Here is a 14,154-nt window from a genome sequence, read left to right as displayed (position 1 = left end):
TTAGCTTGCTCAGGAATGGAAGGTTTGATGCTGGGTGCTATCCTGATGTATCCAGGACAGGTTTCTTCAGTGTTGGTTCAACTCTTGCATGTTTAAAGGAGGAACACACACAAAGCAGTTGGGCGTATGGTTGAGGGAAGAGCTCTGTATGCTCCCACATCCTTGCCTGAAGGAAGATGTCTTATGTTTGTTTTTGTTTTCATCTGGTCCAGGCTAAAGACAACTGCCCTGTAATCCTGCCTTCCGCCCCTTTCCATTTGAGTTAGGCTGCAGAAAGCTGGCATTAGTACATTTTATTAGGACCTGTCTTAAGGGAATAGTGACCCCAAGCCTCAGAGGTGGGATGGCAGTCCCATTACAGCACCTTCCTTAGCTATATACCGGCAGAGCTGATATATGCAGGGAATACCAGTAGAGAAACCAGGACCAGGGGGAAGAGAATGTTGATAGGTATCTGTGGGTTTGTCATTGCCTAATATATACACTATGGAGAAGGCAAGTCGTCTCAGATGAATCTGTACAGAGGAGGGTACTTAGGACCCTATTGTGCAGTCTAGGGCATCTCTTAACGCCAAGCTACAGCAGCAGAAGCAATAGATAGAGACTTTTAAGGCCTACCTTGCTCCTGTCCTCCTAACCTCTGACTCAGACCAGTAGGCCAATCAGATATTGGAAATGAGGCCACCAGACCCATGACCTGAGCCCAGGGCCAGCTCCAGCTTTTTTGCCGCCCCAAGCAGCAAAGAAGGAAAAAAAAAAAAAGATGATTGAGCTGCCGCCAAAGTGCCACCGATGAGTGAAGAGAGGGAGTGAAGGTCCTGCTGCCGAACTGCCATCTAAGACCTGGACGTACCATCCCAGCAAGGGACTGAGTGCCGCCCCATTCTCTTGGCCTCCTCAGGCACCTGCTTCCTTCGCTGGTGCCTGGAGCTGGCCTGAGGCAACATATGGTAAGGAGGTAAGACCAGGCCTGTTGGGGTGAAAATGGGCGTAGGGGGAGGAAAAGTTCCTGATTCACTTCCTTCAGGTACAAACCATGTGAAACTTGGCAGTTTTGCAAGAAGGTGAAGAGGTTCATTTGAACCTGAAACAGTGAGATTGTGTGACAGGGCATGATGAACAGCACCCTGGTCGCTGAGGTTGCCACAGCATGAAGAAGACTGCAGGTTCAGCTGTGAGCAATCAAACCTTCTCTGTTGAGGGATTATGAGCACCTGGGTGGTAATCACTAGGCAAACAATGTAATTGGGAGGATATAAATGGGAGGAACAGGCAGTAAGCCTCAGAAGGAGGTGGGGATGGTGTCTCTAGTTACAGGCCTGATTTGCACTATAGTGCCTTATAATGAATAAATACACACTGGATGAAAGGGTAATAACATGGTGTGTGTTTGTGATCTTGAGACCACATAAACTGATGAGGCAGTGAAGAACACTGGGTTGTGATAGAAATGCCCTGGCTGTGACAGAGCCTGTGTGGATAGAAACCAAAATCAAGTTTGCTGAACTCCCTGTGAACTGATCCCAGAGTTTTCCACAGCTCTGGTTCAGTGCATTTTAGTGTATGGTCACTAGTTAGCAGACACCAAATCTTTCCTCACTGATCAACCCCACAGTAAAAGGAGGAGTCAGGAGCTACTTGCTACCTCTGCTGGTGAGGGGACACAGCTCAGTTACAGACCTCTCAGCTAAGAGACGATTAGGAGATGAATGTGATAGGCTGTCTCCTCATGCTTAGACTAGTCTAAAATTGGTGTAACTTCAATTAACTTACTCCTGACTCACACCAGTGTAGGTGAGAGGACACTCAAGTTTGATGCATGTACAAATATTTTAAAGTGGCAAACACCCAGGATAGAGCAGACTTATTTAGGGTGGAACACAAAGGGGTAACTAGGATCAATGGAATGAAATTAAGAAAGGAAAAAAGCAGTCTAAAAACACGGACAGATGTTGGGAGTACTCTCCCAAGACAAATGTCTTCCTTGGACTTTTAAAAAGTCATTATATAGCACTAGAAAATGTACTGTAGGGATCAGACCTTCCCTAGTAGGGAACTGAATAATCACTTCTAGGATAAGAGTATAAAATGCTTTTAAGCTGTTTTAAATGACATTATAGAATAATACTTTCCCATAGGCTGTCATTCATCTAGACACCTACATGAAAGATGTCCTAACAAAAAGATTATGTATCTGAAATTATCATCTGAATCATAACTTAACAAAATGACACCCTGTTACCCCATATGTGGAAATTAGTTTCACTTTTTCAAGAGGATAAAGGGGATAAATGCAACTTTTATTAATCAGTAGCTAGCAATATATTTTTCGGCTGGTAAAAAGTCCTTTTAAAGTATTTTATGTAAATCTAGTTATTTAATTTGTGAATTTAATTCCTAAATTTACCTTTTTTCCCTCTCTATGGCAACATGGTTTAGGAACCATTTTATCAATATTGTTCTTATAGGTAGATCTTTATACAGCACCACCTAATCAGGAGATGGCATGACTACCGTGTAAATCTGAAAAATGGGGCTTTATGGGAGGGTGTTTGAGTAAGAATTAACAAATAGCAGCCTTGTGTTCCACCTTTCAATGTACAAATACAGCATTAGTGCTAACCATAAGCATCAAAAAATCATAAAACTACCTCCCCTGACTAAAAAGAAACCCCAACAATTCTGAGATTTAAAAATATAACATTTTGAGTTCTCTTTATTTGCCTTCTAGTTTTCGATCCTTTCAGACAGAGCTAGGTCATGTTTTCAAGCTTTTCTCCTCAACAATGAAGATTAGGAACATACTTTTCTTTTAAAAGGAGAGCTCAAATTCTCTCACAATTACATTACTGCAAGAGCTGGGGTCTTTAGAAAAATATCACATAACTCAAGAGTTGGTAACATTGTTCGGATGAGCCAGAAAATCCTCCTATTGGCAGAAAGGCTACATGAAACGAATCGTTCACTCCTCTGTGGATTGAATTTGGTCTGGCCAAGTGGCAAGATGAGGGGAGTGATGCCAAACTTTTTGTCCAGGGTTGGATGTGAGAAGTTAGGCATCCATTAATTCATTTCAGCAAGGCTGGGCGATCCCACATCAATTTAGCAACATTCCACCTATATGGCTTCTTTAGACTGAGAGTGAAGCTATAGGAAATGAAGCTGTTAAAACATACAGCTGACTGGCAGTTTTAGTTCTTTATTTGGGTATTCTTCACTTCATGTTCTACACTGCCATGTACAATAGAGGTATGGTGTTAGCACTGCCAACCTCAAATGTTAAAAAACTATGAGTCAGCCCCAGAACAATGAGCTTCTAAAAACAAATTCTGGGTCCTTTTTATTTGTCATTTCTATTTTAACCACTGGGTGTACAGTGGGGATCAGATTTTTATGATTTTCTTTGCAACGGTGAGGCCTAGAAACTTTCTCTTAAAAATTAAAGCTGAGATTCCAACATGCTGACTTGACTGCAGTAGTTGAGGGCTAAAAAAAAACAAACACCAACTAGAGACTTGCAATAAAACCAGGAAAGTTGCAAAGCTGTAAACTGCTGCTGCACTTCGCTACAGAAATGGCTGCATTTCAAGGTGACCGAAGTGCTTTGTAGAGCCGCTTAAACACTTTGGGATGCCACGGGAGGAAAGTTAGGACTGAAGAGGCTAGCGCTACTGAACGGTGCCCTTATTTCTCTGGCCAGCCCTGGCTTAGAGAAGTGAGGCAGGCAGCTGAACAGGAGGCTTCTCACAGCAGGGCCTGCAGGCGTGGAGGAAGCACTGCGGCTCTGGGGGTCAGGCTGTGTCCCCCTCACGGGGCACCCTTCTCTGGGAGGAAACAAGTCGGGGATGAGTCCTCCGCACAGGGAGCAGCAGTGGGGGCATCAAGGCAGGTGTAGGCCGACAGATCCCAGTCACTAGGGCGGCTCCTCCTGCTTCCACTCTTCCCCCCGCTGCCCCAGCGTCTCTTTCTCGCTGCTCCCCAGAAGCCGGGGTTCCCGGGCCGCTGCTTTCCCCCGCCCCCGCCCTCGGGCAGCGCCTTTTGCACTCCCTCCCCCACCCAGCTTGCCCTGGGTGCCCCTCAGGGAACGGGGGCCCGCGGGGTGGCAGGAGCCCCAGAGCGGGGCCCGTTGCGTGTCGGGCTGGCGCGGCCTGGGCTGCCCGCGGCGCGCTGACAGGTGGTGGCCCTCAGCCTCCCAGCGCAGGCGAAGCCGCCGCTCTGTGCAAACGCTCCATTGTCATTGCCTGGACGCCAGCGGCTGGGCAGAGCTCCGCGTAGCGCCGGCGGTGGCGGGGCTTGGCGAGGAAACGGGCGGCTGTCTCGGCTCAGCCTCCACGCTCAGCCCCAGCGGGGGGCCCGGGAGCGCGTTCATTCCCCCCCGCCCGAACAAAAGCCCCGGCGCGGCGGAGGAAGAGGACGCCGGTGGGTGGGCGAAGGTAAGTGCTCCCCTCAGCTCGGGCGCCTGCTGGTCCGCGCTGCCCTCGCGCGCTGGCGGCTGGAGAGGACGGCAGCCCGCAGACCTGAGCTGCCCCGCTCCCTTCCCCGGCCTCTGTCGGCGGGCGGCCGGAGCTGCCCTGGGCTGGGGCTTTATACAAAGCGGGACCCAGGCGGGGAGAGAGGGACAAAGCCATAGAGACACCGTGCCCCAAGGAGAGCTCAGGGCTCCAGGGAAATGTAGAGCTGCACTAATGGCTTCACATTCAAGTAGTGATTGATTGGATTCAACTCTGCGGTGTTGGAGAGGGAGAGGAGTATATGGCCAGCAGGGACCCGCAGTACTCCCTAGCTGAGTATCTCCATCCATCCCAGGATGGTCCTGCCAAGGCTGACAGTGTGAATACAGACACGCCAAGAGGCACGTTCAGGAACTTTTAGAAGGAAGGGTCTCTCTGGCTCTTCTTACAATTGAGAGGTTAAGATTAGCCTGCCTGGATCACTAGCTCTCAGACCACAGGTGAGCCAGGGTTGCCTTTGTGATGACCTCATGAATTTTTAAGTCCCCAAGAAACCCATTCCAAACCTGGCAGTAAAAAAGAAGCTTTGAAGCAAATGCATGGGCAGTGGGGATGCAGGTGTGCCTAATTGAGAGAGTTATTTTTAAAGGTAAGATGAAGAGTATTTAAATGATGTTGGTGTTGCTTTTACACTATAGTTCAGAAGGCGATGAAGTGGTTGAGAATTATGCTGCTTGTGTGAGTTAGGTTGTAAAACAAAAAGATGGTTATATTTTATGTATTCTATATTCTATGCTGTCTTAATAGGTCTTCAGCGCATTTCTTGCCCGTCGGTGGATTTAGTTTCACAAGAAATCCTGGTTGTAATGGCTTACCCATTTATTTATTTCACTGGTTTTAATAACTTTTGTGATCATTTTTTTTCAGTGTTCCTTTTTCCAGTTCTATCTGAAATTCATTTATTTTTAATGCAATTACAATGGAAAAATACATATTCTTTCAGTATGTCGTGATTATTTTTTGTTTGTTTACTTGATTTATCATTCTTTTTAATTTTTTGTTAGTACATATGTAAGAAAATAGGAGTTGATATGCTAGAGCAGGCCATTGGCCCATTTAGTCTGGTGTTCTGTTTTCTGCAGTACCTATGCTTAATGTTTGAAAAGAATCTGAAACCCACTCACTATGCATCTAGTCAATAATGTGATGTGATATTGAAGTATTGGAGGTGTAGCTCCTATAACTTTTTGATCAAGCTACATCGGTTTATAGCATTTTTGTGGTACATTTTTTTTCATTTGTTTTACAGCTGTGCATTATATTCATTAACAAGTGGTTTGAGTCCATTTGTTTTTCTAAAGCTACCTCTTTTCAGTTCAGTGCCATATAGGAGATGTGAGTTTGGGAGGGATTTGGGGATTTAACATTCCTGTGTTATGGAGAAGATACTTCTGGGTGTATTTGTGTTAATAAGAGATGTAGTTTAGTTCTGTGTGCAACAGGTACCTTCAGAATCATGAAGCATTAGTTACCATGATAGCAGAGATGGTTGCCTTCTTGCTGTGAAGGCTGAGACATGATAAATCAGCCTAGATAGGCAACCAGACACTAAAATTCTTGTAATTAATTGCAACTACTGAAGGGAGAAGTTGCTTTGTGTGGTGTACACCATCTGCTGCAATGTAAAATATTTCAAGAGGTCACCCACACTGAAGAGAAATCCCTTTGCTGTATTTGTGTTTTCTCTTAGCTAATTTTACTAACATGCAAGAAAAGCAGTAATACAGAATTAAAGTATGAATTTTAGAGAATGTTGTTACTTTACTGCTGTCATTCAGTCAAGGTTAGTATAGAGGGATTTGCATATCAAATTAGAATTGCACTTTTATGTCATGTTTTACATTCATAATGAAATAAGACATGCACTGCGCTGATTTGACACACTCTGATTTATTTTTTTCTCCACTCATCTCCAGATATGGTAACTAAATTGTAAATAAGTGACTAGTTCATAATAAATCATCTAGATTGTAAACTCCTTTGGGTAGGGACCAAGCCTTTCCTTTGGTTTTTTTCCTATAGCACCAAGTATACTGTCGGCACTAAACAAGCCATTCATAGCAATTACTTGCCTTTTTCCCTTTTCATCTCATCTATTTGAATGTGCCTATTGTGGGAATATCCAAGCACATCTATTTGTTTTTTTTATTCCCATCTATTTCTTTTTTAGATTCTGGTGAGCCATTCTGACAGAATCCTTTTTGTTTCTGTCTTGCTTAGACTTAGGCTGGAATTGAAATACTGAATCCATTCTCACTTAGTCTCATTTGCCTCCAAAGGAACACACTGGGAGAGTTTGAATCTGCTCCAATTACAGAAATTGTAGCTTAGACTTTTGTCTTTAGTAGGCTTAACTAGCAGACTAAATCCACCTCCCCTTGAATTTTGATAAAATTTGTAGCTTAGGCCCGTCTGTGACTTTCTCTACTGGATTATTGGACCATGGTCAGATACCGCTGACTTCTTCTTTCTGTCTACACAGCAAAACTCTCATCCAATGATTGTATTTTCTTGCAATGATTACTACAACCTCTTTCTCGCTGGGCGCTCTGATACCAATGTTTGTGCTCCCCTCCGGCTCTAACCTTCCTTAATCAATACAGAACTCAGCTACTAAGATCATCTATCGAACCAGTTGATCTGATCATGTCCAGGTCAACTTTGAATCTTTCTGCTGCTTTCCCCTCACCACCACATCAGGTACCTACACAATTCTACGTAACTCTACCTTTCCCTGCTTATCTGACTGTTTCTTTTCATGCTGCTCCTCATCCCTGCTGTATCTCCATTGATGCCAGTTTGTTTCCCAGTTTATTTTATTCTCTCTCAACCAACTTTGCATGTTCTTTCATGCCACCACCCCTTATTCATGGAACACCCTTCCCTACCTATTCAGCATTCAAATCCCTGATCAAGAGTCCTACTTCTCTACCAGGAAGCCTGTAATAAGTTAGCCAACAAATAATTTGCCAGATATACTTAGAAGTATGTGACACTGCAAAGTAAATGTTTGCAGGATTAATGCTTAAATCAGTAAAGAGATATTGGAATAAGTATGACAATGAAATTAATGTAGATTTAACAAAATGAAGTATATTATAAACATTTATTTACCTAAATTATTAAATAACACCTTATATTACAAAAGCAAGAGAATATTAATCGAGTTTATTTGTCATTGTTCATGATGTTTCCTTTTTTGTGTATTGATCAGTTTAGACAAATATAATTTTAGTGAGTTTCATAGTCACTTTCAGTGATTGGGGGTGAGACACTGCAGGGGAATAAGTAAAAACATAATATAAATGCATTATTGAATTTAAACATTATGAAAATATTTCTATTGGTCTTAAAAAGATTGTTTTTACAAAAGAATCTTTTGACCAAATTTAAGTTGACAGTATCCCTTTAGCTCTGCTCCCTATACACATGTGCAAAGATAGGATTTGATTTTCTGTTCTGTTACATAAATTTTATGGTGGTAAAACTCCCCTAACTTTCATTTACTCAGAGGCTTTAAGTATATGATCACATGCTATTTCTCAAATTATGCAATAATATTATATAAACTATTTTTGTTACTGCTTTAGACAGAAGAAGAATAAATAAGAGGGCATGTGGTAAAAGTATACATAATAAATGGTCTGGAGAGAGAGATCAGGAACTCCTTATTCCTCGTATATCACAATACAATATGACTATAACAGCAATTACTGGTGTCCATGGATACTGACTATACCCTTTTGTAACCCAGACCCATGTCAGGCACTGGAACAAGGAAATAGAGATCTATTCCTTTCCAGTACTTCTATATGTCGCACCTTTTATTTTAAGTAAAATGAATCTCTTACAACAATGGAGCAATTGAAGTAACCTGAATCTCTTAAAAGTCTGCAAGAGAGCTGGAGGAGGTGACTGCAGTGCTTTAAGTTTCCTAGAAGCAAGTAGTGTTAAAGATAAATGGGAGAAGGCCAAATCTTTTGCGATACTGCATATGGCAGGCTGCAAGGCACTGAATGATTTACAGTACATTTCAGTGGGAGAATGGCGAGTGCAAACTATTAGATGAAGTCACTCAAGAATACTTTGATTCAGGCAAGAATGTTGCTTGAGAAAGCCACATTTTCTTTTGAAGTAACCAACTGGCCAACAAAAAGGACCTTAATTTAAACATGAGTAAATGCCGGATGAAGCTGAATGCAAATAGTTATGTAAAACTCATATTCAGTGACCTTGGGAGTTAGAAAGGTAGAGGCAATTGTACAAAAGGAAAATCCCTCAACCAATAAGGGCTTACAGAGATTCATTGGCATGTTAAAATAGCTAAGCAAATTCATGCCTGATTTGTCACAATTATGTGCTCCCTCCCCCTGCCCCCGAATGCTTCTTGAGGACAAACACAGAATGGCCTGAGCTGAGACATGAGAAAAGCTTCTGGAAATTTTGAAACAACAAACAAAATCATAGATGCACCAGCACAGAAATATTTTATGATTTAACAATGACCCTAAAATCTTAGTCGCACAAGCTTAAATGCATTGAGGACTTTCCTTCTGTGAGATGGTCACCCAGTGAGATATGCTTCCAAAGCATTGACTAAACATAACACATTGAAAAAAAATTTCTGGCAATTGATGTTGATTGAGCGGCTTCATGAAGATATTTGTCATCAGAAATTGGCTGAGAAAGGAATAGACTGGAATAAATATTATAGAAAAGATTCTGATTATTGCAGAAGAGCATAAGTACTTGTCGAATGTGAAAGATAGGTCTGTTAAGGAGCTTCATGCAATAGGTATGCTTTCGAGAATGCCTGTAAATAGTGAAAACAGGAGCTTCAGGAAGAGAGGAATCTGAAGTAAATAACACTCAAGTATTATCCAAACTAAATTTTAGAAGCTCAAATGAGAAACGCAAAATGATTGAGCGCTCAAGAGAATAATCCTACATGTATGTTCAAAAGAAAAAGCAAAAATGTGGCATTATGTACAAAAAGAATCATGTCATAATACATGACGTGATTAGGAATACTAAACATAATCTGCAGTACCCATGTGTGTATTGAGAAGTATAGAACAGAGCCCAAGATTATCTATTCTGGCCAGGAATAAAAGTGACCATCGGGGCCACGGGAAGGCATTCATGTGTGAAATGTTCAGTCAGTACAGGAATCAGACTGCAAAAAAACCCACTGAAATGGCATGAAATTCATTGTTCATCTTTTTTGTCCAGTGTTTCCTGGTTTCATTTCCGATTCTCATATAAGAATGTTTACCAGTATCAGGGAGTGCCTCTCTCCTGGGGGACCTAAAGAAGAGAGTTGCAGACTCATTCCATTGTCCCCACCCTTGGAACCATGGAAGCTTCTGTTTTGGAGCTCCTTGGAGTTTCAGAGAGATGGCTGAGAGCTGTGGGAGGAGGTAGAGCAGAAGACCAACTACCTGTAGCATCATCCTCCCCTACTAACCCTGAGAACTTTCATTAGGAACTCATGTTAAGACCTCTCCCTGATGATGTATGTTACCATGGAGTTGGGACCAGGCAACAAGGCATCATATAGAAGACAGTCCTCTATAGGGGCTTCTTTGCATTCACGGTTCTCATCCTTCCCCACAGATTTCTTGGATCTCATGGGGTAGGAAGACTCTTCCCCTTAGAAGTCCTAAAACTTTCTCCCATTTGAGGTGAAAGTCTGTAAAAGTGAATACAGTTGAGGTGTTGGTTTTTTTCCTGCTCCCTTTGTCCCCTTCCAGTCCAGTTTTTTGGACTATTATATTTATCTCCATTCTTAAAACAGAAGAAGCCTCTGAAATGAGAATTCCTTGGCCCTATTTCCTCACAGTGATTTCTGAGCATGTGATTAGGAAAGGCTAGTGGAACCCCCTCCAGCTACAGCTCATTAACGGAGGAGAAACATTTGAAAGAAACCGGATCACTGCAGGTCTGATATTTTTCCAAAGCTATTTGAAGTCTCAGTAACCTTTTTCTTAGTCTGTGTTTTCAATTTGCTGTTGGCATAAGCAAAATGTTTTGATGTCCCTGAAATCAGGCTGTAGAAACAAGTCTTTAATGGCATATGTTATTGACCTACTAAGATTTTCCCTCTGTTGTGGCTGAAAGGAGTCAGTGTGTTGGTGATATTTTTATTAATTCATTTATTTATTCATAATTATTTATATTTTTGTTCATTTATTTAAATAATTCCTTTGGGTTCTGAGACAATTTTTTAGACTGTGTATGGGTCACGACCAAAACAAATCAAATATTGGAATCGAACATTCCTCTGAAGCTTTTTTCACAACTGTTAAAAATGAGTCATCCAATGAAATTTAAAGGAAATAAAATTTAAAAACTATTTAAAAATATTTTTTTACACAGAGCATAGTTTCCCACTGGAAATTATGGACATGTACGCAGGATAAAACATTTTATTTTATTTCAGTGAATATAAACCGGCTTGTTTCAGGCCATAGGCAAATCACTACCTGACCGGGGGTAGGAAGAAACTTCCCTTATGGAGAAGTTCTTTAATTGTCCGTTATGGGATTTCTTGTATCTTCTGAAGAAGTATCTGATACTAATTACTGTCTGTATTCAGCACTGCTATTTCAGAGTTCCGCTACATGCAGCAAAATTTTAAAATTATTGGATAATTAAACCATAATGTATATTTAATTTTAATTTAGACTAAAGTGGAGAGGTGTTTCAGTAGAAGAATAGAGTTGAGCAGAAAACAAAATCCTACTTGCTTATAAACATAGTTTGTGAAGTCTTTTTTAAATTTTGCAATGAAAGGCACTGTATTAGTTTTGTTCCCTGTTTGCCCGAGCGGTTAGCCTATATTCAGAGCCTTGCAGCTTGTGCCTGTTTGGAGGAGAAATTAATGATAGAATCAGGTATTTCTTGGGTGCAGTCCTGTTTCTTTACTAAGAATGTACACAAAGTCCTGTTTGTCTGAATACAGTAGGAATAAAAAACAGGAGATAGTTTCCATGTTCAAAATTCTATGCTTCATTCTAGCCAGTACTCTGCCCAAAAGAAGCTCTCTTGGCTTCCTCCCAAGGCCATGCTAATCATGCTTATCTCACTGTGTCCTGCTTTCAACTTCTCCCTTGGCTTTTGCGCTTCTCTCTCACAATCCCTGTGTTTTCAATCTGACCCCAGGGAAAGCTCTTCTGCCCACATAGCTCTGCTTCTGATTAGCCTTGCACATGGCCGAGTCCCTTCAGTGGTATCTTTTTTTTGTTTGTTCTGACTATCTTCTTCCATAAAGGAATTTAACTGCTTAATTTAGATCAGTGTCTTGCCAACTGGCAGCCACCAGTGCCCAAGCCTAAAAAGCCCATCGCAGCTCTGCCCATCATCCTGATGTACTCCAAAATGATGACTCCCTGTATGTCCCATCCCAGATATTGAACTGAATTAAACAATCTTAACTATTTATGTAGTATCTGTCTGTCAGGATATTTCACATCATTAGCCTAAATCTGATTTACTCCCATCCAAATCTTGAGTTTTTTCTCTTCCTGCCCAATTTCCTTTCAGCCAACTGAGAGGGACTGCTTTCAACAGGCCCCTGACAAGCGTCTGTTGTTTCTGTGGAGTTGCTGGCTGAGACAGCCTCTGCCTATTTTTGTTCTGATGATGAATTCATTACTGTCCCAACTCACCCAGACTCCGCTTGCACAAGTATAGCCTCTGTTTCTGGGGGAAGCCACACTGATGTCCTGTTCTCTGATACTTCCTCAGATAAACCCAAAGTTATCCACTAGGACTATTCCTGGAACTGAGCTGTATCCTGTATTCTACTTCATTTCTTTGTGTCAGCACTCTATAGGTCTCCTACTCTTCTTTCTCATAAGATTGTGGAACCAGAATATATAAAACTGTAATTCAACCCATCCTAATGTTCAGAACAGATGTGGCCAGTCACAGGAAAAGAAATCAACATGCTCTGCACCGTGAAAATGAAGATGTTGAGGTGGTCAAATCGTTGGACGCTCCAGGATAGGAAATGAAATGAGGTTATGAGGAACCTAATGCAGGTTTCCCCAGTTGAAAACAAGTTTGAGGGAGGCAAGGCTACATTGATATGGACGTGTCCAGTGGAGACCTGAGAGTTATATTGAATGATCATGGATGGAAGATGCCCAAGTAGGAGGCCAAAGGCTCAAAATATGGACTGGATATCAGTGAACGTTAGAGAGACCAATTTGCATGACAACCAGGTGTAACCTCCTGAATTTGGAAGAAGGCTATAAAAGTCACCAAACCTGACTAGGGAAGTGGAAAGAAAGAAGAGGGGGAGACCTCAAAGCAGATCTTCACTACTCCTATTTTTCCTTTGCTGGAAAGTACCACAGCATGTATCTGTTGTTATGGTTCCTGATCCTGAAGGTAAGACAACATGCTCATTGTAAACCAATTGCTTACAAATCATTCATCTTACCTGGGCCACACCTGTAACATATTTGTTGTTTACTGCCCAGATCTAAACAAAAATTGTAGAGTTGAGCTGTATACAGTAGAACTTCAGAGTTACAAACACCTCGGGAATGGCCAACTTTATATTTATAACAGTCCTTTTATTGTGGCCAGTTTTTGGGTTTGTTTTTTTTAATAGCAACAACATTTAACCAAACCGCTTCCCTTAGTTTTTTCAGTATTGCCAGTTTCTCTTGTTTTACAAAACCAGTGTACACTTTTTCTAATAATTCAAAATGTTGATGAACCACATCAGAATCCCCTGTTCCACATATGTGCTAGGCTCAGAGCTGTACTTACAAGGCTCATAGTCATCAACTTCCATCTTCCCCAGTAGCTGTTTTCTATTCCGCTGCACTGCTGCAAAGAAAGATTCAAATTCCATAGCTTCTCTGAGGGCTGTGTTTGCTGAATGTGATCTGGAAGTCCAAGTCTAGCTGTATAAATTGCTTCATTGCCAATTTATCATGGAGGTCCTTATTGCTATCTGGATATACCAGGTCCTGTGCCAGTTCAGTTGGAATCTTTCTTCCCTCTCCCAGCTGTCAGTTGTGCCCTGGCTGGATCAGATTGATGCCTAGCTCCAAACTGCTATCAAGGGCTCGTATCAGGTCTGGATAACTCAGTCTCTTTTTCTGAGGTAAGTTCTGTAGCACCATCAGAGTTGGTCCACTCAAGATGGATGCTAGAAACTTGTCTTTCTGCTCATCTTCCCCGCCATTTCTTTTGGGCTATGGTATTCAACTGAGCCAAATAAGTCTCCCAGAGAGCTTTTTCCTTCAAAGATACTAGACTTTTGCATTGTTTGAACGGTGATAGCCTAGGCTCTCCCCTGTGGGCTTCTGTGGGTTATAGACATGGTAGAAAACTGGCCTACATATTCAGTTTTACCCAAGTCCCGTGGCTGTCCTAATTCCATATCCACTGTGGTCTTTGCCCCTTGACTTTTCTTCTGCAGCTGACCTTTTTTTTTTTTTTATTTTTTTCCCCATGGTCCTTAAGTCCTTGCTGCAACTCATCTCTATTAATAAGTTCCAAGTTGGCCAAAGCTTTCATGGTTGCCCCTATTTTGTGGGAAACCTTCTGGTCCATGTCAGTCAGGTGGTTGTTCACCTCATTGTCTCATAAGTCCAGAATTGGCTTTCCAGTCTTCCTGGAT

The 14,154-nt window shown here is 41.9% G+C and overlaps 1 protein-coding gene across 2 annotated transcripts in view; it reads left to right on the top strand.

The window, feature by feature from the left end:
* The first annotated feature begins 4,935 nt into the window (after positions 1–4,935).
* The window catches only part of PDE4B (phosphodiesterase 4B), a 377,221-nt gene continuing 368,002 nt past the window's right edge, over positions 4,936–14,154 (top strand). The window contains exon 1 of one of the 2 annotated variants that reach the window (XM_050962921.1): positions 4,936–4,951. The gene's annotated coding sequence lies outside the window, so the exon portion shown is untranslated. Of the gene's footprint in view, positions 4,952–4,972; positions 5,101–14,154 lie in introns of those variants that run through there. The other variant, XM_050962920.1, reaches the window with a different exon arrangement.

The sequence above is a fragment of the Gopherus flavomarginatus genome, chromosome 7 (assembly GCF_025201925.1).
Source record: "Gopherus flavomarginatus isolate rGopFla2 chromosome 7, rGopFla2.mat.asm, whole genome shotgun sequence".
NCBI classification, from domain to species: Eukaryota; Metazoa; Chordata; order Testudines; family Testudinidae; genus Gopherus; species Gopherus flavomarginatus.
Note: the sequence above shows the minus strand (reverse complement) of the source record. Positions and strands in the feature narration are given on the sequence as shown.